The sequence below is a fragment of the Pteropus vampyrus genome, unplaced genomic scaffold (assembly GCF_000151845.1).
Source record: "Pteropus vampyrus isolate Shadow unplaced genomic scaffold, Pvam_2.0 Scaffold687, whole genome shotgun sequence".
Taxonomy (NCBI): domain Eukaryota; kingdom Metazoa; phylum Chordata; class Mammalia; order Chiroptera; family Pteropodidae; genus Pteropus; species Pteropus vampyrus.
This window is the reverse complement of record NW_011889468.1, coordinates 97,166-122,861: the sequence shown is the minus strand read 5'-3', so window position 1 is coordinate 122,861 and position 25,696 is coordinate 97,166. Positions and strand designations below refer to the sequence as shown.

Here is a 25,696-nt window from a genome sequence, read left to right as displayed (position 1 = left end):
TGTCGTCCACCTCTTCCCTTGATTCTCTCTGGCTTGAGAGGGGAGCGTACGCCCACAGAACCGGTTTCCATTCAGGTCTCCGGTGGGATAAGAGAGTACTTCACTTTAGAAGAGGAAGGTAACTGTAAGGCTTGCTCGGGCCTTTGACATCTGGGGCCAAACTCTCCTCCTCCGAGAGAGACGGAGGGTGGTTGCTTTCACCATCCAGAGCAATGCAGAGGTTCGCGTCTATCTGTGACCTGCCACCCCTTCGCTCTGAACACTTGATTGCTGGCATCCTCCGTGCTGCTTACCTCTTCCCCAAGAGGTACACAGAGAGCCCAAAAATCTCCACAAAGCCGTCATGGCTATGTACGGCTGTGGCCTCGAGTTCGCCCCAGAGACGACATTGAGTTGCCCAGAAGGACATGTGCCTCACACCTCCATCTGGTGTAAGACTTCCTCCGCATCATAGTCAAAGGTTCGGTTTAGGCTTCTGCTTCGCGAGGTTCCCATTCATCGAAACTCTGCCCCGCTGTGGCCCGGTGGCCCAAGGAACATTATTTATGTCAGCTCCTCAGTTCCTTTCTTGCCTCAACGGAGATATTGCAACTCTTTGCCCACACTCTGAAGCTGAAATGAGAAGGGAAAGGAGAGCCTTAGAGAAACTGCTGGTCCACAGCATAGTAGCCCTCATTGCCCCTTGTTGATCCTCGCCTTTCAGACCCGGTCTCCTATTTTTAAAGGAGAATGACTGATCTACAGCAGCAGTTCTCAAAATGGGACCTGCCAGAATCAGAAGTTGCACAGACAGGAAACACTTGGAGCTGCAACACCCAGTGGGCCCACAGATACAGATGACTCTCAGACCCCAGAAGACAGAGAATTCTGTGGTTGTTTTCTGTTTGTCTGTGTCTTAAAAAAAAAAAAAAAAGGCAGCAAAAGGACTTTGAAGCTACTCCCTCTCTCCAGAAGCAAATCCGTGTTTGTGCTCACATGTTCAGACCTTAATGCCAAGCGTAGCGCAGTGCTTCTTGATGTGTGGTCTCCTGCTCTGCGCCACCTGGGAGGCTGTTTGCCATGTCAATTCTCAGCCCACCCACCAAGGCCTGTCTCATTCGAACTTGAGGGGACACTGAGCCACATGACAACGTGGACTTTGACACGTACTCCCAGGATTCCAGGGAGGAGCCTGCCAAGGTGGAGAAAATGATCGCTGTGGTCACCTCTTTTCAATATGATCTGCGCACAGCCACCCTTTGGACATTGCTGAAAAAACTCGGGAAGCAGTGCTTCCCTGCCTGGCAGCAGCCGGCCAGCTGGCGTATAGTGAGGCCTGAGTGAAGGGAGTTCCACCTTAACTGGGGTTTCTAAGGTGCACTAGAGGAGGGATTCACTACTCATGATCCATCATGCCCATCTATCCCTGTCGCCAGGTCAAAAGACCTTTAAACCCGGACACCTCAGCAAAGTCCTCTCATATCCCAAACATGGATTCCCGCTCCTTCCAACACCAAGCCCTTGTCTTGGGGCTCACAGGACAGAAGCACATAGCCCTGGCCTTCGTCCTATGGCGTGTGAGGACACGTTGGCTCTCTGTGTAATTAGGGATGTATCATATACACGACATGAACCAGTGTCAGTACACTTACAGTAATGAAACTGTATTAGATGCCATTGCCCTTTTCTCCTTGGGTTGTGAGGTCGTTCTTTCCCTCTGCTTTTAAGAACCACTGAGATGTATGGCATTCTCCCATTCCCGACACTGACCCCAGGATCTTTGGATTGGGAATCTGTAGGTTCCCAGTATCCCTGCCTTGGTGTTATCGTCACACTTCCCCCTTCTAAAGATACCATAACGGGCTCCATCAGTCATCGTCTGACTGTGGTACCCAAACCAGCGGCTCTGATCAATCCTACGTGTTTGTGGATGGCCCCCAGATCTCAAGCCGCACCCCAGAGGACGAGAGTCGGGAAATCTCAGAGTAGACAAGAGGCCTCCGCCACGCTCCTGCCAAGAGCACGTTGCCCAGGGGTGGCTAAGAACCAACCGTCGGCCACATGGCATGTTACTTACTGTGGTTCGGGAATCCAGAGGGTCTGGTCTGAATCCCAGAGGTCCTGAGCGCAGGAGCTGCCAAAGTCTCTTCTCGGAGGCCGTCGGTATGCATGTAGCAACTGCCACATGGGTGACTTCCGTCAGCACTTTCTGGCTGTTCTCACGGAAAAATGTCGGAATGGATGCTCTTCAGGACAAACATGGGTCCCAACCTTGAGCAGGGGTCCAGGGACCAGGGACATGTCCAGGAGACTTTCTTGACTCAACAAGGTGAAAGGCCGCTCACTGTCTCTGCCATGAATATCCGGCTGCCCTCACCAAGCTGACCTTCTGAAGGCCACGGGACTTGGCGTGATGCCAGGGGAAAGCCAAAGCGTCCTCTCTATGGCTCTGGGGAGAATGCCTGCTTGGCAAAAGCCTCTCAGTGTAGGCTTCCCAATGTCATCCACCTCTTCCCTCGATCCTCTCTGAGAGGGGAGTGTACGCCCGAAGAACCGGTTTCCACTCAGGTCCCTGGCGGAATAAGGGAGTACTTCACTTTAGAAGAGGAGGGTAACTGCTAGGCTTGCTTGGGCCTTTGACGTCTGGGGCCAAACTCTCTTCTTAGAGAAGGATGGCCGGGGCCGGTGGGGGTGGGGGGGGCACGGTTGCTTTCAACATCCAGAGCAATGCAGAGGTTCGCGTCTATCTGTGACCTGCCACCCCTTCGCTCTGAACACTGATTGCTGGCAACCTCCGTGCTTGCTTACCTCTTCCCCAAGAGGTACACAGAGAGCCCAAAAATCTCCACAAAGCCGTTGTGGCTACGTAAAGGCTGTAGCCTCAGTTTAGTCCCGGAGAGGACATTGACTTGTCAGATAGGTCATTTGGCTCGCACCTCCATCCACATAGCGGTTGTGGTTACATATTACTCTACTCTCAGAATTACTGTTGTATATCATTTACTTGCCCAGAAGGTTATAGGATAGGTATCTTAATCTGGTGTGACACCTTTTCCTCGACATTTTCAAAAGCATTATTTGGGCTTCTGCTTTTGTAGGTCTCCATACATTTGGCTGTGCCATCTATTTACACTGTGGCTGGGGGAACATCATTTCCTTTGATCCTCATTTTGTTTCTTGCCCAGTAGGAGATATTTAAATACCTTCTCCTTGGACTGAAGCTGAAATTAGATGAAAAATATCAAGCTTCAGTGAGATTTACTATAAGCACACAGCATAGTATATATCACCACTAGTCATATTGACAAATGTGAGTTTTAATTTGTGGTCTGTAAACAGTAAAAGTGGCATAAACTGGATCTTCCAAGAAATGCAAGTTTCTCTGAGTCCCTCACTGATATGTACCAGCAACACTTTAGTCTGCTTTGATTTGTCTCTTTTTTTCTTTAACTTTTAATGTTTTCCTCTCTTCAAAAGCAAACCATTTTTCTCACTGTCATATTCGGACCCTGTTGGTTTTCAAAGCATGGTCCTAGAATCAGCATTACCTGGCCAATTAACAGAGATACAAATTTCCAGGCCTACCCACTTATAGCTAATGAAATAGAATCTCATATATCTCATATACATATATGGGTATGGTGTTATTGGGCTAAACAAGCTGGATTTTATTAAGCCTACCAGTGATTCAGTTGTATACCATAAATTGAGAATCACTATCCTCTATACCATGGGTTTTTATTTGTCGATTGGAATTTCCTGGGGAGTCTGTAAACACAATGTAGTACAGATTTTTATAAATCAGGAAATTTGATTTACTTGATGTAGTTCATGACCTGGGTAACAGGAGTTTTAGAAATTCCCCCCAGGATTTATTGTGCAGTCAGTTTGAGAGCAACTGTTCTCTTGTGCAACTTTAACAAATGAAGCAGGAAAAAAACCCTTGTCTTTCTATCAATGTCAAGAAAATACCTCATACTGATCTAATGTATATTATGGACTTACCCCTAAGACCAGCACTTTGGCCATGTAGATGGAGGACTGATTGATGAGAATGAGATTTTCTCCCCTGGAGTGTAGGAAAATGTCAGCTTTGCTTTAAATTGGACTGAAATTTGGGGTCATTTCTTATAGAACCACCAGAAATTTGGAACTGGACAGTGGGAAGAGTGAAGAACAGATGTTCAATCAATTATTTGCATTTAACTTTTATCGTCATGTCTTTGTTAGTGTTTTCTAGTTTGTCTACTGTTTGTTTTTTGTTTATTGTTTCAGTACTTATCATGGTTTAATTCATTTTTCTTCTCATTTCTGAAGCATTTCCTACTTTTTTCCTAGACATATATTACTTTTTTGTGTTTTATCAGTTACTGAAATAAAACTGCATAAGTTGTCACATTTTTCAGTATCTAGTCACAATAACCCATAAAAATGTTTATTTTCTTTTCTATTATGTTAAATTTGTTACATATGCTGAAGAGTTGTCTATTTTCTCATTTACGTTAGCAATGAGAAAGTTATCATCCTCATCATCTAATAGTTTTCCCAGAATTTCAAATCAATTTAATTAGACAAAAAGAAGAAATAAGGCCTAGTGATATCATAAAGTACTCAAAGATAACTATCTTCTAGATGTATGAATACATATGATTGCATATACTGCAGGCAATGTTGGACATCTGAAATTTATTAGAATTGATCAAAGTATTTTATAAAATGGAAACAAAAACTAAATGGATATAAATAATTTTTATATACAACTAAAACCACTAAGACATTAATCAGGCCGAAAACTCCATACATAAAAATAACAAAAACTCCATACATAAAAATAACAAAAACATTAGCATGTACTGTGTAGTCAATGATTAACCCAAAGGCCTATATTTGCCTAAGGTCTTTAGGACTGGTGTTTGTCTATCTCCTGGGATGTAACCTGTGAGTCCCTGAAATACCCTTCCTGATAAGAATGTCTTCGTATATCTGACGCTTTCAGCCATACCAGATAATTAATGCTAAGAATGTAATTTTGGTAAAGGTGTGATTTTGTATGCCCAGGACTTTGAGGCATGCTGTCTCAATTTGACTTCTGTGGAGGCTGAAGACTGAGCTCAGGTCAGTGACGCAGATGCTCCATGCTTATATGACTGAGGTCATCAACATTTTGTATGTGGCATCATACCTCAGTGCTGAAGAATTAAGCACTGTCTGTGTAATAACACAGGAAGAGAATAACTGTAAGCTTGTGCCTGATGTCACCTGAACTCCTCCCTTTGCTGAGTTTAATCTGGATCCTTTCACTATAATAAAACTATAATTGTGAGTTTAACATCTTTTCTGGTTTCTGTGACTTCTAAGAAATCATCTATCTTGAGGGTGGTCTTAGAGATCTCTATCACACAAAGGAATGATGTCCAAATGTGAACCAATTTATCTAATTTAAATAACATGGGGATTACTAATGTGTGTGACACAGTCCTCAGTTAAACTTTCCAGACAGTAGCCTTGAATCCGCAACTAAATCTCCTGTGGTATTCTTGAGCCCATGCTCCTGCTTCAATGTGCCAAAGCATTCTAGAAGAATAACAGTGTAATTCCTACAGATCATGGTATTTGCAAGGAATTAACCTTCTGGAAGAAAGCAAGGCAGCAGATTTAGAAGAAATTTTTCTACTATTTTAAAGAGAGAATTCCAAAATTTTTAAAATAGATTTTTATATATCAAGGAAGCCAATATCAATCAATCCAACTGGCAATTAAATATGACACCATTTTTGATATGCTTGATCTATGCAACCGTAGTGGAACTGGGGATGGGATTATCTTACTTAAACCCCCTAAACTGAGGTCTTGGGATGCATAATTTCCTAAAGGAAAACCGGAATGTAATTTTTCAACACAGCATCAAAACCAATAAAAATCCCATATGCAATATCACTTACTTTGTTCTCCTGTCACTCAAGGATCCTTAAATGACTCAAGGTTGGAGGCTCCAGGGAAGTCAGTATCATCTCCATCCACCATTCAATGTAACCTCGAGTGTGTGTACAGAAGAGAACACACCTTTGGCAGCCGTCAGTCCTTTCTGCTTAGGCTAACTCTATTTGTTCTTCATGAATAGGGAGAAATTTAATGAGCATATTTTTAGACCACTTGGATGGAATAGAGCATACAGACTAAGCATACAATCTCTGGACTCATATTGCCTGGTTTCCAATTCCACATGCACCAATTACTACTGTCTTAATTTGAGTATATTTCTTACTTTCACTAAGCCTTGTTTTCCTTGTTTATAAATGAAGATAATAGTATTCATCTCATGGTGCTACTGAAGACTAACGAATCATTCCAGGTAAAATATTTAGTACTAGGAAGACAGTAATCATTCAATACATGTTAAATATTATTATCATTAACTTTCCCCCCATCCTAATATCAGTAGCACTTCTATTATTTTGCTCCCTTAGTTGCTGTGACGTCCCTCTTCTGAACGTCTTTACACTTTCTGGCTGACTTTCCTTGGTCTTGTTTTCAAGATCAACCACCTTTACAAGGCCAGTAAGTGATTAAATACCTCATGCCTCAATCCCAGGATACCAACTTCTCTTTTCACAGCCTTTTTGAGCAGTCCAGTTTACTTCTATGCTTTCAAAATTAGAAATTTATATACTAATAACTCCCACAATACACCTTCCTGTCGCAGACCTCACTTTTGAATTCCACATTTCAACATCCAATGGCATTTTTGCCATCTCTACCCAGGAGGTGGGCCTTTGGGAAGTAATTAGATCATGAGGGTGGAGACTCAAGAATGGAATTAGTGCCCTGATTTCCACAGAGTTCTCTCACTCTCATTCTGCCACATGATACAAGGAGAAGACAGTCCTCAACCTGAATGATGACCACATTGGCACTCTGATCTCATACTTCTAGGCTCCAGAACTGTGAGAAATAAATGTCTGCTTTTTATAAACCAGCTAATCTATGTAGCCTAACTGAACAAGAAAGCAGCCATGAACTCGTTCTGTTATGCAAGCCAAATATCGAAATCTAGTGGTCGATATTAACACTTCTCTTTCATCTATTGTATCCAATCCATTACCAAGTCTGCTATAACTTCCATATATTTCTGTATGTTAGCATCGCAACTGAAAAGACATCAATGGTCAAGTACACAATAGCAACTGCAACTTCACACATGCAAAATTAATAAACATCAAACTTGAAAATGTCCTCATTGCCTAAGAATTACAAAGCCTAATTGTTGTCAGTTTCCAAAGTTCCTAGGCTACAGGCTTTTATATAGTAATTATGTTACTCCTAAACAAAATGCATTATTAAGGTGTGTAGACATTTGGCTTTTAATAAAAATTATCCATTAGCTACTACAATATAACAAGATTATGTATCACTAAGAACTGAACTGGTTTCCATTAATGGACTACCAGCAGTTACAGCTAGATTTTGCTGCTTCTTTAGTCATTTCTTTTAATGCATGAGTACTCAAGTTAATTACTGACTTGACTTCATTTACATTTTTATTATTTATCAAAATAAATACCAACCACATGTCTCAATAATTCAATAAATAATGCACATAATAAATAAAATGAAGATTTTTTATGAGTATTTTATTTTATTTTTAAATTAAATAAAACTAATAATCTCATATGAAACACTAAATTAGCCTGTGGTGAAATTCCTTAGTCTTGGTGTATCAGAGGTATCTTGAAGGTGTACGCATTTGTAACTATACCTGAGAAAAATATGTGATATATGAAGGAAATTCAACAGAAATTTATGTTCAAATAATATCTTTTATAATTACTGTAACATACTAGAAATCTTTAGTATTTCATATCACATCTGTTATTCTAATAATCTAGGAGGCAAGGATTATATACTTCTGGTAACTCCTCTCGAAAGATATTAACATTTTTATTTAAATAAAGGAAAAAAAACAAGAAAAAAAATCAATTTGACATTAAACATTACAGCATGAAAGTAGAAATGACTTAGTAGATGAACTTTTCTGAGCACTGGTTAAGATAAGATTATCTAAACCTTTCTGAAACTGGTGATTTAAGATTTTACAATCTTAGAATCTCACTGGTACTATGAATACCCAGCCTAACTGCTTATCTAGAAAGATAATCTGTTTTGTAACCTTTCTGAAGCATAGCACTGCTCATAGTACCACCTTTAAAATAACACTTCACTGGCTTCAAATTAACAACAAAATAAAATCTACAATCTAATAGCCAGTATTCAAGATATTCTGCCATCTGGCCTCCAATTGTCTTTCCAAAATTATCGCCTACTGTTTTTTTCTCACACTCTCTATGTTCCAGCCAAAAAAATTACCTAATTTTCCCTGAATATATATTGAGTCTCTGCACCTAGTGGCTTTGTCTCAATTCTTCCAGTGATGCCATCTCATCAACCCCAAATGTAAACCATCTGTCAACGTGTAGCTCAGAGGCCAAATCAACCATGAAGTCATACTAGATTGCTGTATGACAGCAATTTTGCCCTCCTCTAAAGTTCCATCACTCCAGTGACTCTTTCATTTTGGCATTTACCACATTATAGTATGCACTGAAAATATTTATGCAGATATCTTACAATTGAGAGTAAAGTATTCTTTAAGCAGAACCCTCTCTTGATTATCACTTTTTTCTTTTCTTCCTCCTTAATGCTGCTTTACTCACTGAGTATAATTGAGTGAATAGTTGTCTAGCTTACAGAGGAAAAGGTAACATTTATGGTCTCTGATTTCTTTTCATTTTAGTAAGTGTCAGTGTTTCTTTGCTGAATATAAAACTGTAACTCTTATATATCTAGAAATCTTTATGTATCAGTCTTAGAAGAGTTAAATCATTATGAGCTACAATTTAATTGCCAAAACAGTAACACGGTTTAATTCTTTGTCCTTATTCCTAAAAGAACATTTAAAGGGATACAATTATACTGATCTAAGTAATGGTAGTATTATATTTAGATACTTATTATTTTATGACCTGGCAAGTGCAATATTTTAGTAACTCAGGTATTTGGGGGGAAAAACCTCTATTAAGTTGTACTTTTTTTTTCCAATGGAGGAAGGCCCAGTACATAAATGAGGAACAGAATATTTTTCCAAAAAGTGGTTATTGACTCTACTTTCCTACCCTTGCTGCCCAATTTGCTCTACAAATATCTCTTTTGAAAAGTGTGCATTTTGTTCCAATAAGATCACTTTCTCATTAACTAAAATAAATACAAAATGAATGGGAATAAAGAGGAAAGCAAGCATAATAGAATTTTGGAAATTGAGATTTTAAGAAACTTCAGCTAATATATACTAAAATTATTATCTAATCCAAACAAAAGTATGGTAATAGTATATACATAGATTAGTAAAATGAGTTAGCCCAGAAATAAACTTCAGTATATATAAAATTTTAAGATATACATGTAAAACCCCCAGTTTTAGTGGGTTAAAAAGATGATTTATTAAATAGTGTTAAAACAAATAGTTGACTGTTGGGAAAAAATACTATCCATTCTTAACATAAGATACCAAAATATATATTCTGAGTCACTTAAAGAGATGAAAATAATTAAAAAGATAAATGATTGTTTATCGCATTTTAGATATTTGAGCAATAGTTCAGAAAAGAAAATGATAAAAATCTCAACACACCAAAATAAATTTTGTACTCCCCAAATTCTAAATTCATTTTGGATCTCAGAAAATTTCACTGTGCAAATTATAAAGACTAATAGAGTGACTTGATCTGGGATACAATGAAAGCATGAGAGCATCTACAGAAGGATAGTCTTTTAATATATGCTTCAGGTTCTGCTTAATAAAGAAATCTAAATAAATACGGAGGGAAGTAAAATATTTTCTTATAATTGAAATAGTTAGGACTATATAAAACTTGAAATCAGCATAGAAAAAATACTGTAGTTGTTTTACAACGGAAATTTATGTTATTAACCAGTGTTACCTCAATAAAATAATTAACTAATTAAGGTTAGGGGAGAAAGGTGTTTCCTTGTTCTAGGAAGAAGACCTTGATCATCATAATATGTTGGCTGGTTATATATCAATAAACTCTGATTTGGAGGCTTGCAAATATTTGGACATTTTCTCAGGTTTATGAAGGCATAATTATTATCTTCACTTTGCCAATAAAGCACGTTGAGATTTGCAGAAATTTAATTATATGCTTAAGGACTCATCAAGCCTCAACCCAAGGTTAAGTATCATTACCACTACTCCAACAAGTCAGTACGGTTTAGTTCATCCACAGAAAAAGAAACTATAAAAAACTTATAAAATAGAAAATAAAACTACAAATAAGATTATAAAATGCTGTACCAGTGTTCACAATTGGTCTTTCAGTGTATTCAAAACAAGTAGATAAGATCCAGTTCCCGGCAGGCACCTCTTCCAGGGAAATGAGCTGAATCAAATCAGGTGAACCATATGTCACAGTGGTGATATGGTCTGCTTTTTGATAGATCCTTTTCGGGTGGGTGGGTGGGTGGGTGTGTGCGTGCGTGCATGCGTGTGTGTGTGTATGTGTGTATTTGTGTCTGTATGTGTGCTCGCGCGCTCTGAAAAAGTGACTACAAATTGAACAAGTTCTGAGTCAATGACCCAAAAATTTAATTTTGTCTCCCTAAAGACTATATGACATTGAAAAAATTTTATAATAAATTCTAGAAGACAAGAATACTTTACTAATTTGTAGAATAAAAAGCAGTATTTTGGCAAAGAGTTATGCAAGAAATTCTGTGTAGCAAGTGGTAAACTGAGAAGATAACAAGCTTGTAGTCGTTGCTTAGCAACAGTCTAAGATGAATGCCCAGAAAATAACTGCTAAGTAGTAGAGACAGGTAAAATTTAGAGAGGATAAAATATATCATGTTGAAGCTTCTGAAAAAAATAATACTTTGTTTCTCAGCTTAGATATTACTATTGAATACTATGTAGCAGAGTTTTGGGTTTTTTTTTCTCCTTGATCTATTCCCATTTCAAGCCCTGTTTACTTCTTCTGATTTTAGTAAAACTGTATAACTTATTTTTGATGACTAAAAAGAAGTTTTGCTTATTCTCAAATTGCTATCACCTTGCATACTGAGAATAACAATCAAACTAAAATCTTAAATATACTCAGAAATATGATAGATGTTAAATATTGACTGAGTAAAAGAATAATTTAATAATACCGTAGTTTCTCAAAGTTTATAAAATAGTTTCCTAAACATGATAACATTTAATTGTAATGACACCTGGAGTCCACATTTGTGTGCTTTCCTATTTTACATATGTGCACATATAATAATGGGCATAGTTGGAAGACACATTAAATAATTAGAAAATGGTCAATATTCTGTGGTATTTAACTGCCTGAGGGATAGTCCCAGTAAATATTTAAGATGATCTCCCTATTCTAAATCTGCTGCTGAGGGATAATTTACATACACTTGAACTCAGTAATTATAAATGTGCAAGTTGATGAAATCTGAAAAACCAGCAACAAAAAGGAAATTCCTCATCTTAAGTGAATCAATAAAATATATAAAGTTAGCATAATATTTTAAAGGAAAAGACTAAATGATTTCCCACAGGTTTGGGAACAAAGGCAAGGATATTGGCTCTTATCATTTCTACTCAAAATTAAAATGGAGGTCCTCGGTCAGCAGTAAGAAAATTGAAACAATCATCAAAAACCTACCAAAAAGTAAAAGTCCAGGACCAGATGTCTTCACCAGCGAATTCTACCAAACATTCAAAGAAGACTTAATACCTTATCTCCTCAAACTCTTCCAAAAAATGAAAGAGGAGGCAATAATTCCCAACTCATTCTATGAGGCCAATATTACTCTGATATCAAAACCTGGTAAGGATAACACAAAAAAAGAAAACTACAGGCCAATATCTCTCATGAACACAGATGCAAAAATCCTAGCATAAAGATACTAGCGAACCGAATACAGCAACATATTAAAAGTCTTATTATTCACCACGATCGAGTGGGCTTCAAGGCACAAGGATGGTTCAATATACGCAAATCAATTAATGTGATACCCCTCATAAACAAATTAAAAAATAAGAATTATATGATTATATCAATAGATGCAGAAAAAGCCTTCAACAAGATACAGCATCCATTTATGATCAAAACACTTAACAAAACTGGTATAAAAGGAAAGTACCTTAACATAATGAAGGCCATATATGACAAACCCTCAGCCAACATTATACTTAATGGTGAAAAACTAAAAACCTTTCCTCTAAGATCAGGAACAGGACAAGGCTGTTCACTGTCACCACTGTTATTCAATATAACACTGGAGGTCCTAGCAAGTGCAATCAGGCAAGAGAAAGATATAAAAGGCATCCAAATGGGAAACAAAGAAGTCAAACTGTCACTATTTACGGATGACATGATTCTCTATATAGAAAACCCTAAAGACTCCACAAGAACACTACTAGAAACAATAAGCAAATACAGTAAAGTTTCTGGATACAAAATCAATGTTCAAAAAACCATAGCATTCAGATTCTGGGAGACATGGTGGAGTGAGAGACATCCTCAGATCTCTCCCCTTGAAACAACAATAAGCTGCACATCTCAAACTGAACAAAAAACACCCAAACTGCACACCAGCACGACTGATCGAGGGATCTGCACATAAGAACTACCACAGGTCAGAACCCCAGGTGTCAGGGCAGTGGACTGGGACAAATAAAGAAGCTGTCTCTTGCAGCCAACGGAGCTCCTTGCAGGAGGAGGGAGAGGGGAGAAGGTGCAGCAAGTTCCCTGAACAGCCCTGCCTGGAAGTGCCGGGTCTTATCTACGCAGCCAGCAGCAGGGCTCAGTCATCAGGGCAGAAAGCAGAGAAGCAGGAAGGCACTGCAGAGAAACAACAGTTGATTTTTACTGGCAAGACTGCAAAACCGAGGCTGAGCCGCAGCCCCCAACTCTCAACCCAGAGGGCCCCTTCCCCCATACCCTCCGAGACTGATCACCGCAGAGCCCCAGGGAAATCTGAGCAAATGCTAACGAAATTGTTTGCTAACACTGACAGGGACTGAAACTGAGAGTAGCGAGTGTGATTAAATCTCTACAAGAAAATAACATTAATTTAAAAAAAACATTATTTAGGCTTTATAAAAAGCAGGGATCCAAGAGGCTTAGACACCAGCTACTGGAAATCAAAAGAAAAGCACCTTCTTTGTAGCAAGCTAAAGAGAGACTTTATATAATTAATTTTCTTTCTGGAAAAACAACAGAATACATTTCCATTAATGCCCGGGTGGAGAAATAGTCCATTAAACACCATGAACAACCAAGGTGACAAGGCATCTCAGAAAGAAAGAGAAAAAATTTCCAGAAAAGAAGCTTACAGACATAGAAATATGCAACTTAAATGACAGAGAATTCAGGATGGTACTTCGGAAAAAACTCAGTGAGTTCCGAAATGAGTCATATCAACAATTCCAGGAACTGAAAAAACATCTAGATGAGCAGGGCAAGGAGACTGAAACCCTCAAGAAGAACAGAATAGATCTTTTGAAGATAAACATACTGTAAGAGGTGAAAAATGAAATAGCAAGCTTGGGAAATAGAGTCAACCAAATGGAGGAAAGGATCAGTGATATCGAAGACAGTAATCTAGAAATAAATCAGAAGGAAATGAGAAACCGAAGTATGAAAAATAATGAAAGAGAAATACAAGAGCTAGCTGATACTATCAGGAGAGGAAGCAAGAATAATGGGCATTCTCGAAGGCAAGGAAAAGGAGCAGGGACTAGAAAGTATTTTCAGACAAATAGTGGATGAGAATTTCCCAAAATCTAAGGAATGAGCTGGAGAGCTTGGAATTCAAGAAGTCAACAGAACACCCAATTATCTCAACCCAAAAGGCCTTCACCAAGACACATTATATTAAAATTATCAAAAATTAATGACAAAGAAATAATTCTCAGGGTGGTCAGGGAAAAGAAGATGGTAACCTATAAAGGAAAACCCATTAGATTATAATTGGACTTCTCAGAGCAGACCTTACAAGCTATAAAGAATGGAATCAAATATTTAAACTATTAAGTGAAAGGAATTACCAGCCTAGAATAATGTATCAAGTTAAACTCTCCTTTAGATATGAAGGAGAAATTGAGACCTTTCCAGACATACAAAAATTGAGAGAATTCTCCAATACAAGGCCTGCACTACAGGAAATACTGAAAGGGGTCAGCTCACCTAAAACAAAATGAACAACAACAACAAAAAATACCTAATTAGGAGTAAAGTGACTATCAGGCAAATACAAGGAGAGCAGTGCAACCCTTACAAAGAACAGGACATCACAAGCTTAAATAATAAGAAAACAATCGCTATAGCAAGATAGTAATGAAAGTTCAGCTTACATAGGGACAAACTGAGATAACAGTGACTAAAAAGGGGAGAATTCAAAGATCCAAATTTGCAAAAGGGAAAGGAGATAAGGCACACACAGAAGAAAATGGATGACTATATATATATATATATCACTATCTTTTTCATATTCGTAGTGGTAACCCACACACCAAAGATTCAGAACTGAAGTATATAACATAAAACAAGAAGAATCAGAGGCAAAATCCACAAAAGCCAACCAAAATAAAAAAAAAAATCAGAAACACAAGGACAAGGAAGGAATAGAAACACTGAGCTATCAGAAAGCAAAAGATAAAATGGATATAAGAAGACCTCATATTTCAATAATCGCCCTAAATGTAAATAGATTGAACTCACCAATAAAAAAAAGCACAGACTTGCAGAATGGATCAAAAAACAAAACCCAACCATATGCTGCCTCCAGGAAACACATCTCCACTCCAAAGACAAATATAGACTCAAAGTGAAAGGGAGGAAAATGATATTTCAAGCAATGGCATTCAGAGAAAAGCGGGAGAAGTGGTATTAATATCGGATGAAATAGACTTCAAAATAAGAAAGGTAAAGAAAGATACTGAGGGACACTTCATAATTAAAAAGGAAATCATGCACCAAGAAGACGTAACACTTATTAATATCTACTGTCCCAATCAGGGAGCCCCGAAATATGTAAAACAATTACTAACAGAAGTAAAGGGAGAAACAGACCAAAACACTATCGTAGTAGGGGACCTAAATACCCCACTGTCGGATATGGACAGATCATCCAAACAGAAAATCAATAAGGAAATAACATCCTTAAATGACATAGTAGACTAAATGGATATAATTGACATTTATAGCCTTCCATCCAAAAACAGCTGCTTATACATTCTTCTCTAGTGCACATGGAATATTCTCAAGAATCGATCACATACTGGGACACAGACATAGCCTCAACAAATATAAGAGGACTAAAATCATACTAAACATATTCTCTGATCATAATGCTCTGAAACTAGGGATCAACTACAAAAAGAAATCAGAAAGAACCACAAATACATGGAAATTAAACAACATGCTACCGAAGAATAACTAGGTCAGGGAAGAAATAAAAAGAGAGATCAAGATATACATAGAAACGAATGATAATGATAGTACAACATATCAAAACTTTTGAGACACGGCAAAAGCGGTCTTAAGAGGAAAGTTCATATCATTACAGGCCCATCTCCAAAAACAAGAACAAGCCCAAATAAACAACGTAATGCTTCATCTTAAAAAACTAGAAAAGGAAGAACAGATGAGACATAAAGTCAGCAGAAAGAAAGAAATAATCAAAATTAGAGCAGAAATAAATGAAATTGAAAACAAAATAAATAAATAAAAAATACAACAAAAAGCTAGTTCTTTGAGAAGGTTAATAAAATTGACAAACCCCTGGCTAGATTCACTAAAGAAAAAAGAGAAAGGACACAAATGAACAAAATCAGAAATCAAAGAGAGGAAATTACGACTGATATCATAGAAATACAAAGGATCATACAAAAAGTACATAATAAAAAATTTAATAACCTAGAGGAAATGGACCAGTACTTTTAGAAACACACAATCTTCCTAGACTGAATCAAGAAGAACTGGAAAAGCAGTATGGAAATGGAAACAATCATCAAAAACCCACCAAAAAGTAAAAGTCCAGGACCAGATGGCTTCACCAGTGAATTCTACCAAACATTCAAAGAAGGTTTAATACCTTATCTCCTCAAACTCTTCCAAAAAATCGAAGAGGAGGCAATACTTCGCAACTCATTCTATGAGACCAATATTACTCTGATACCAAAACCTGGTAACGATAAAACAAAAAAAGAAAATTACAGACCAATATCTCTCGTGAACACAGATGCAAAAATCCTAAATAAGATACTAGTGAACCGGATACAACAACATATTTAAAAGATTATATACCACAATCAAGTGGCTTCATCCCAGGGACACAGGGATGGCTCAACATACGCAAATCGATTAATGTGATACCCTCATAAACAAGTTAAAAAATAAGAATTATATGATCATATCAAAAGATGCAGAAAAAGCCTTCGACAAGATACGGCATCCATTTATGATCAAAACACTTAACAAAATCAGTATAGAAGGAAAATACCTTAACAGAATAAAGGTCATCTATGACAAACCCTGAGCCAACATTATACTTAAAGCTGAAAAACCAAAAACCTTTCCTCTAAGATCAGGAACAAGGCAAGGCTGTCCACTATCGCCATTGTTATTCAATATAACATTGGAGGTCCTAGCCAGTGCAATCAGGTAAGAGAAAGATATAAAAGCCATCTAAATAGAAAACAAAGAAGAAAAAACTGTCACTATTTGCAGATGATATGAGTCTCTACATAGAAAACCCTAAAGACTCCACAAGAACATTACTAGAAACAGCAAGCAAATACAGTAAAGTTTCTGGATACAATAATCAACATTCAAAAATCCATAGCGTTCCTATACTCTAATAATGAAGCATCAGAAAAAGTGGAAAAAATAATTCCTTTTGCAATTGCAACAAAAAGAATAAAATATCTAGGACTATTACGAAACATATGAAGAACCTATATAATGAAAACTATAAGACCTTATTAAAAGAAATCGAAGAAGATACAAAGAAATGGAAAGATATTCTGTGTTCTTGGATTGGAAGAATCAACATAGTTAAAATGACCATATTACCTAAAGCATTATACAGATTTAATGCAATCTCCATCAAAATCCCATCGACATTTTTTAAAGAAATAGAACAAAAAATCATTAGATTTGTATGGAAGCACAAAAGACCCCAAATGGCCAAAGCATCTTGAGAAAAACTAATGAGGCTGGAGGGCATCACTCTGCCTGACTTCAAATTATACTAGAAAGTGACAGTAATCAAAACGGCATAGTATTGGCAGCAAAACAGACACACAGACCAGTGGAACAGAATCAGGAGTCCAGAAGTAAACTCATATTTATATGGGCAAAGAATTTTCGACAAAGAAGCCAAAAACATACAATGGAGAAAGGAAAGCCTCTTCAATAAATGGTGCTGGGAAAACTGGAAAGCCAGCTGCAAAAGAATGAAACTAGACTTAGTTGTCGATCACCATGCACCAAAATTAACTCAAAATGGATTAAGGACCTATACACAAAATCTCAAACAATAAAATGCATAGAAGAAAACATGGGAACTAAACTCAAGTACCTTGGAGTTAAAGAGAATTTTATGAATCTGACCTCAAAAGCAGGGGCAGTAAAACCTAAAATAAATGAATGTGGCAACACCAAACTAAAAAGCTACTGCTCAGCAAAAGAAACCGTCAACAAGGTAGAGACAACCATCTGAATGGGAAAATATAGTTGCAAGCAACGCCTCTGATAAGGGCCTATTATTCAAAACATACAAAGAACTCATACGACTCAGTAAAAACAAAAAACAAATGATCCAATCAAAAAATGGGCAGAGGATCTGAACAGACACTTCTCCCCAGAGGACATACAAATGGGCAACAAATACTTGAAAAGATGCTTAACATCGCTAGCTATTAGGGAAATGCAAATCAAAACCAAAATGAGATACCATCTCACACCTGTTAGAATAGCTATAATCAACAGGACAAGCAATAACAAATGCTGGAGAGGATGCGGAGAAATAGGAACCTTCATACACTGCTGGTGGGACTACAAATTGGTCCAGCCACTATGGAAAACAGTATGGAGGTTCCTCAAAAAACTAAGAATTAATCTACCATATGATCCAGCAATCCCTTTACTGGGTATTTACTCCAAAGACTTGAAAATCCATATCCGAAAAGATCTTTGCACACCAGTGTTCATAGCAGCATTATTCACAGTGGCCAGGACATGGAAGCAACTGAAATGTCCTACGATAGATGACTGGCTAAGAGAAGCTGTGGTACATATATACAATGGAATATTACTCAACTATAAGAAGAGATGAAATACTGCCATTTGCAACAACATGGATGGACTGCGAGATAATCATGGTAAGCGAAATAAGCCAGACAGAAAAAGTTGAAAATCACATAATATCCCTTATATGTGGGATATAAACCTAAGAGCAACAAAGGAACAAGACAAACAAACAACGACTCATGGACATGGACTATAGACTAGTGGTTACCAGAGGGTAAGGAGTGGGAGGAGGAGGGATAGACAGAATAAAGAGAGTCAAATATGTGGTGAGAGAAAGAAATCTAACTATGGGAAATGAACACACAATGTAAATACAAATATGCTTTACTCTTAGGGTGTAGAGCTGAAACTTATTGGATTTCGTTAACCAATGTCACCATAAAAATAAATAAATAAAATAATAAAATAAAATGGAGGTCCTAATAGTTTAATAAGGCAAGAAAAGGAAATAAAATATATTAAGATTGAGAAAAATGATTTATAAACCTTTTCTTCACAGATGGCATTATCATACATATAGAAAATCTGAAGGAATATACAAAAAAAAGCAAATAGAACGAATAAGTGAATTTATCAAATTTGTAGGATACAAGCTCAATACACAAAAAACCAATTGCACACCTATATGCCAGAAAGTAACCATTAAAAATGAAATTAAAACATTATCATGTACAATAAGATCAAGAAACACAAAATACCTAGGGAAACATTAACAAAATATATGCAAAACCTGTAGTGAAAGCTACAAACATTGCCAAGAATAACAAAAGGCTTAAAGAAATGTTGTGGTACAAAATTTTCTTGGACTGGAAAACTCTACAGTATTAAGAGATCAGCCCTTGAAGGCTATAGCTACTTAGTCCCAATACTGAGTATTTGTATGTCTGATATTGTCTTACGCCTTCCCATCTTCCCTGCCAGATCAACTATGGTAGTTCCTAATAGCTACTGATGGTAGAAAAAACAGTTTAATAAACTTTTATTTTTGTATCATTGCTTAAAAAAAAAAAAAAACAGTCTTTTCCAAACTGATTCATAGACTCACCCTCAATAAAACTGTCAGCAGGCTTTTTATGTAAAAATTTACAAAACTATTCTAAGATTAATATAGAAGTGTAAAGGATCTATAATAGCCGAAATTTTAAAAAACGAGTTCAAAGATTTTTACTGCCTGATTTCAGGATTTCTCACAAAGCTCCAAGATTCAGGAGAGTACAGTATTGGCATAAGGAGTCTAGAAACATGGCCAATTAATTTTTGACAAGGGTGCCAAGCTAATCTAATGGGAGAAAGAAGAGTTGTTTCAATAAATATTGTAACGACAGAAAAACCATATGGAAAAACATATCTGGACATCAATTTCGCACTACACAAATTAACTTGAACTAGGCCTTAGACCTCAATATAAAAGTACAATCTATAAAACGTATACAAAAAAATCCTTCAATCTTTGCTGTAGAGAAAGCATTCTTAGACAGGATTTTAAAAAGAGAGAGAAATTGTATTTCATCAATTATATGAACTTCTCTTCCTAAAAGTTAAGAAATGAAAGACAAGTCACAGACCTAAAGAAAGTATTAACAATAGATATATCTGAGAAAGGGATCTGTATCCAGAATATATAAAGAATTGTTCCAATCAATAATTAGAGGACAACTTTAAATACATGGACCATTATCTTTTGTAAATACTTCACTAAAGAATATCCAATAAGCACATAAACTTCCAACAACTTTAGTCTTGAAGGAAACACAAATAAAATCCACAGATACCAATTCAACACCTTCTATAATAGCTAAATTTTAAAAGTGTCACAAAACTAAAAATTAGAGAGGATATGGAGCAACTAAAACTTCATACATTGATGCTAGGACTGCAAAATAGTACCATAACTTTGGAGAACATTTAGGCAGTTTCTTATAAAAGTTAAACATACACTAGTGTATGATCCAACCCCTCTACTCCTAGGTATTTACCCAAGAGAAATGAAAGCTTATGTCCATACAAAGACTTCTACAAAAATGTTCATAACCACTTTAATTATAATTAATATCTGGAAAGAACTATAATCTCCATCACCTCGTAAATGGGTAAACAGCAAGTGAAATAACCATACAATGAAATTCTAATTCAGCAATGAGAAGGAACCCATTTCTGATATATGCTACAATATGAATGAACCTCAAAAACATTATGCCAAAGGAAGGAAGCAAAACAAATTAGACCACATATTGTATAACTCCATTAACATGAAATTACCAGAAAAGGCACTTCTACAGAGACAAAAAGCAGAATGGTAGATATTTCAAAATAACTTTTAGTAACATGCCATCATGTGACTATTTCTTTGGCTTTTATATTGTTAATTACAAATATGGCATGTACTCAATGTAAAACTTCCAAAAAAAATGCAAATGCATACCCCTTTGCAAAAAGAAATCATGATTTGCCATCAAATGTGTATATCAGCAAATGCAAATATATGAATACATTTACATAAATAATATATATATTTGTGCACTTATCTGAAAGTCTATAATTAACTTTATTAGCAGTGGGTCTAGATGTTTTTGTAAGTATATATAGATTAACCAAATTGATCGTAAAAGCTGTATAGTAGTCACAATAGGGATACACTATAATTTCACAATTGTTTTGCATTTTATGGATACATACTTTTTCTTTTTAGCAGTTCCAAGTTTAATCTAGGGTATAGAGGGTGCTACACTCCATGGCAGACAGCCGTGACCCCACAAGGAACATTTGTTTTTTGCAACTGAATAAAGCAACATGGCATAACCAGAAACGACTTAAGGCCTTCCTAGCCCCATCTGGACTGGTGGGGGTGGGGGATGGGGGTGTGTTTCAACTGACTAGTCCTTCTCTTTAGGATAGGTCACCCCTACCCCTGGGTCTGAGAGCCTCCCCACTCCCACTGCCTTTCTAAAGTCAGCTGGTAAAGGGGGAGGGGAGACTGGCATGGACAGCCCTAACTGGAATGGACAGAGAGCTGGGACAACAGAACCCCCAAATGGTGATGAGCACATCCCCCACCCCGCACAGCACATGTTTAAGTAGCTGTGTCAGATACAGTTCTAGAAGTGGAATTACTATGCAAAAGGCATGCAAATTTAAAATTTGTGGAACAGTGTCAAATCTTCCAAAAGGAGAGTTAACATTTTAAACTTCTTCATAATCTGATACTGGGGTAAAAATATAAAATTTATCTTATTTAATTTACATCAAATATTTTAATATACTTATTGGTCTTTTATACTTTTTTGTATTTATCCTGATTTTTTTTACAAATACTATTTGTTAAATAAGCTATCATTATTTGAAATACCAAAATTATTATGTATTATGCATACATATGTGCATATTTTCATTTTACTTTCACTCATATTCTATAAATTGTTACTGCATTGATTCTGACTTTAACTATTTTATATAAACTACTGTATACAAAATGTTTTGTGAAAGCTGCATGTTGTTGGAATATTATGTAATTACTGTAGATATAAAATTTTTGCTATAGGTAATACAAATGTCACTTCATTTTCTTTAAAAGTTTTGGCTGTTCTTTTACGAATTCTCATCTAAGATAAAATTAGCACCAGAAATCCAATTATAAGAAAAAAAGTTTTAAGATGTTGAGCTTTTTCTTGGAAGCATGCTTAAATTATTATAATTTTGTATATAATTTATTCAAATATATATATTTTAATAAGAAATAAAGAAAATTTCATTTTTTGGGTATTATTTTTATGCTAGTTCTTTTTCCTTTTGCTTTATTTTGTTGTTATTGTTAGATTAATTTATATAAATTGTTTATATAAATTTATATAAACTAATTTCAATAGAAAAATTTATACATTTTTGAAATGTTTTAGCATACTATAACTTCCATACATGAAATATGAAGAATATTAATGAAGTGAGCAAATGTATTTCCACCAATATTGCCAGAGAAATAAGGACACATTATCAACAGGTGAATAGTGATTTAAATGATAACTAACCTCTTGTTAGAAACCACGCGACATTCCACCGGAAGATATCCTCATGGGCTTTGAGAAGATGGCTGACTTCTCAATAGTATCCACAAAGAACTACAACCAGAGTAAAAAAATAAAAATAAAATCGTCAATGCGCAATTCTACATGCAAAAAGAGTATAGTTCCAAACTGAGAGTGAAACAAGACACATTCAAATAAACAATCCTGAGACAACTGGTCTCTTGTCAATCCGTAACGCACGGTTTCTACAGGAAGTTCTTCTAGCTGAAAGGAAGTGACACGTGGTGGACGCTGAGAACCAATGAAATATGTGGAAAGAACACTGGGAGGCGGGCCAAGATGGCGCCCTCCATTGGTGACAGTTGGTAATGACAGTTGATGGTAATTTCAGCCTGTGAATTTATGTGGCAGCCAAACTGCTACTTTCTATTACAAAGAGTCATATGGTTGACCCAGAATCCTGGGAAGAGTCATAAATCTCATCTCTTGAAAGAAAGACTGTCAAAGCATGTGTGGACCTGTTTTTAAACTGCTTCAGATAAAAAGCCAATGGAGGAACTTAATATGAATAATAAAAAATGTTCAATAAACTCAAAATTGTGCACAAAAGTAGGAACAGAGAAATGAGATGGGAAAATCGAAAATGAAGAGTAAGATGGTCAACTTTAAAACAAAATATATTAATAAAAAATTTAAAAAGATCTAAACATATCAATTATAAGTGGAGACTGTCAGACTGGATTAAAAAAAAACAAAACAACTAAGTCCCAATTATAGGCTGTATATATGAGACACACCTTATATTTAAAGATATAATTAGGTGTAAAATAACAATATGAAAAAAAATCACAAACAAAAGTAAGCATAAGAAAGCTGGAATGGGTACATTAATGCTAGACAAAATATACTTTAAGATTAAAGAAGTACAGAGATAAGAAAGGATGTTCCATTACAATTAAAGGATCTATTTATTAGGCATACCAGAAATCTAAAATTTTGGTACCTAATAAAAGAACTTCAAATACATAAAACAAAACCTGTTGTTATTTTCTTTCCAGTTCTCTGCTAAATTCTTAATCTTGTATTTTATTTCTTTGGACATATCAGGCATTATTAATTGCATGTCTTTGAGCTGTTACCTGGTTATCCTATGTGTATGTTTCTATCTGTTGTGCGAGTTGGGTTTTAGTCACATTTCTCCCTCATACTTATGCTAATCATTTTTAATTGTGTGCCAGAAACTATATATGAAAATTACAGAGATAATTAAATTTAATTTTACTCTTGCTGAGCAACTAACAGCATTATCATTTCCAGACACCCTTGATCCAATCAGAGATTCAAATGATCCAAAGCTAGACTTTAGGACCCGGTTACAGTTAGCTGATTCAGGTTCACTGTAGCTTCCAAACATAGCTTTCAGTATCCCACCCAAACCCTGCAGAATTTATATCTCATCTCTCACTGTGCAAAGACACTGATTAGTGACTCTGGAACTTTCATTTTCCTTGTGTCCTGGTGAACCTATTTTAAGTTAGTTTTGTTCAGTGTCTAGTCTCTAAGTTAAGCCAGCTAAACCTGTAGACTCTTTCAAGGAGAGATAGTTGAAAATGCTGTGTTCACTTCTATAAATCTTTACACTGTACTATTTATTTCCCTTTGTTAGTTCTCCAAACAACCTCCCCCTCCCCCTAGGCCCCAGATGCAGCTTCTCAAGTTGTACTCAGAAAAGAGATGGTCTGATTTACCTAGTCTGCCTTGATCAGAAGAGCTCCAACATACAAATGACCACAAAGTACAAACTGCAGATTTTCATATGCCACTGACAACTTGATCAAAAATTGTGATTTCTAAAATAAATTTTCCTAGAAATTTTTGATATTTTTGTAAATGCTAGCATATGATTTTGTTGCATTAATATGTGCTAATATAGGAACAGGTACATGCGTGTATTTGTAATAGATGCTCTATTTACTTGACCCTTTTTCCACCTAGGTGGCACATCTGAAATGTACCTCCAGCAGATGGACCACACCTGGTACATCAATTTTGAAGAAACATTTATTTGCTAGAGTAAATAAAATTAATTGAAAGAATCTAATCAAATTATGACAAAAAGATCCACTGTTAGTGAGGATTATGTACCTTAAAATAAATCATTTATCTTAATTTTATATTAATTGGCTTCGTGGATAAAAAGCTACAAACTAAAGCATGCCACAAAAAATATATAGAGAGTCTGTGAAGATGTCTGCTTCTAGTAATGGCAGAAGACCATGTTTCAGTACAACCATCATGCTGAGGAAATCTAAAACGACTGAAAAATTATTAAAGACATTTGTTTGAAGGCAGAAATCCAAAGATGTAAAGATCTGAATGGACAATATCTCAGGAAAAGTCCCCTAGTGGTAAAAATGAAATTTGGTCCTGCTTTTCCTCTCAAGGTTTTTGATTAAAAGTTCATGAATGAGAACAACAGATGCTAAGCAAAAAGTTGTAGTTGAGAAGCTGAGCAGCTAAGCAAGTCTTCAGTAGTCATCTCAGCCTAGGGACACAGATTGCCAGACTCAGGGTCCACTAAAGACAAGAGACTCTGGAAAACACTTCAAGGGTTCATCTGGCATCGGAGGGCGGCGGAGGGGAGTGCTATAAATTAAAAATAGAAAACTCACAAAATCGAGACTCAGCTTCAAAATTTCTTAGTCACTGATTGCTATGAGATGAACCGTCACACCTCTTAGAAGCAAAAGCAAATGTTCCTTTCAGGAAGACAAAATCACTCAAAATCTCCAATTACTTCTATACTATTTTAAACAGAACATCCAGCATACAATCAAAACTAACTACATATGCAAAATACAAAAAATAATTTCTTTGAAAACATTTTGTGGGTAACTAAATTCCTGGCTAATTCACAGTCTGATTCCATTTTGGTCATAAAACCATATTGGTCATTTGAATCTTGTCAAATTTCGTAAATGTTTTCAAGGTGTATCTGAAGAATACGTACTCTGCAGCTGTTGAGTCTATTCTTCTATATATGTCAACTAGGACAAGATTGTTTAAATATTCTTTCTCGCTATTTTTGTTTTTTCTCGTTTTGCTATTAGTTTCAGAGGTTAAGTTAAATTCTCACACTGATTATATGTCTGTATCTCCTTTTAGTTCTGTCACTTCCTGCTATGAAAATTGAGGCTGTATTATTATCTAAATACAAGGTGAGAAAGTTTTTATCTTCCTCTTGGGTTCAGCCTCTTATTATATTAAAATAAGCCTATTTTTTCCCTAGTAATAATTCCTTCCCTTCAA

The 25,696-nt window shown here is 36.2% G+C and overlaps 1 pseudogene; it reads right to left on the bottom strand.

The window, feature by feature from the left end:
- Window positions 1-2,048: 2,048 nt before the first annotated feature.
- LOC105309214 overlaps window positions 2,049-25,696 on the bottom strand; it is a 51,957-nt pseudogene continuing 28,309 nt past the window's right edge.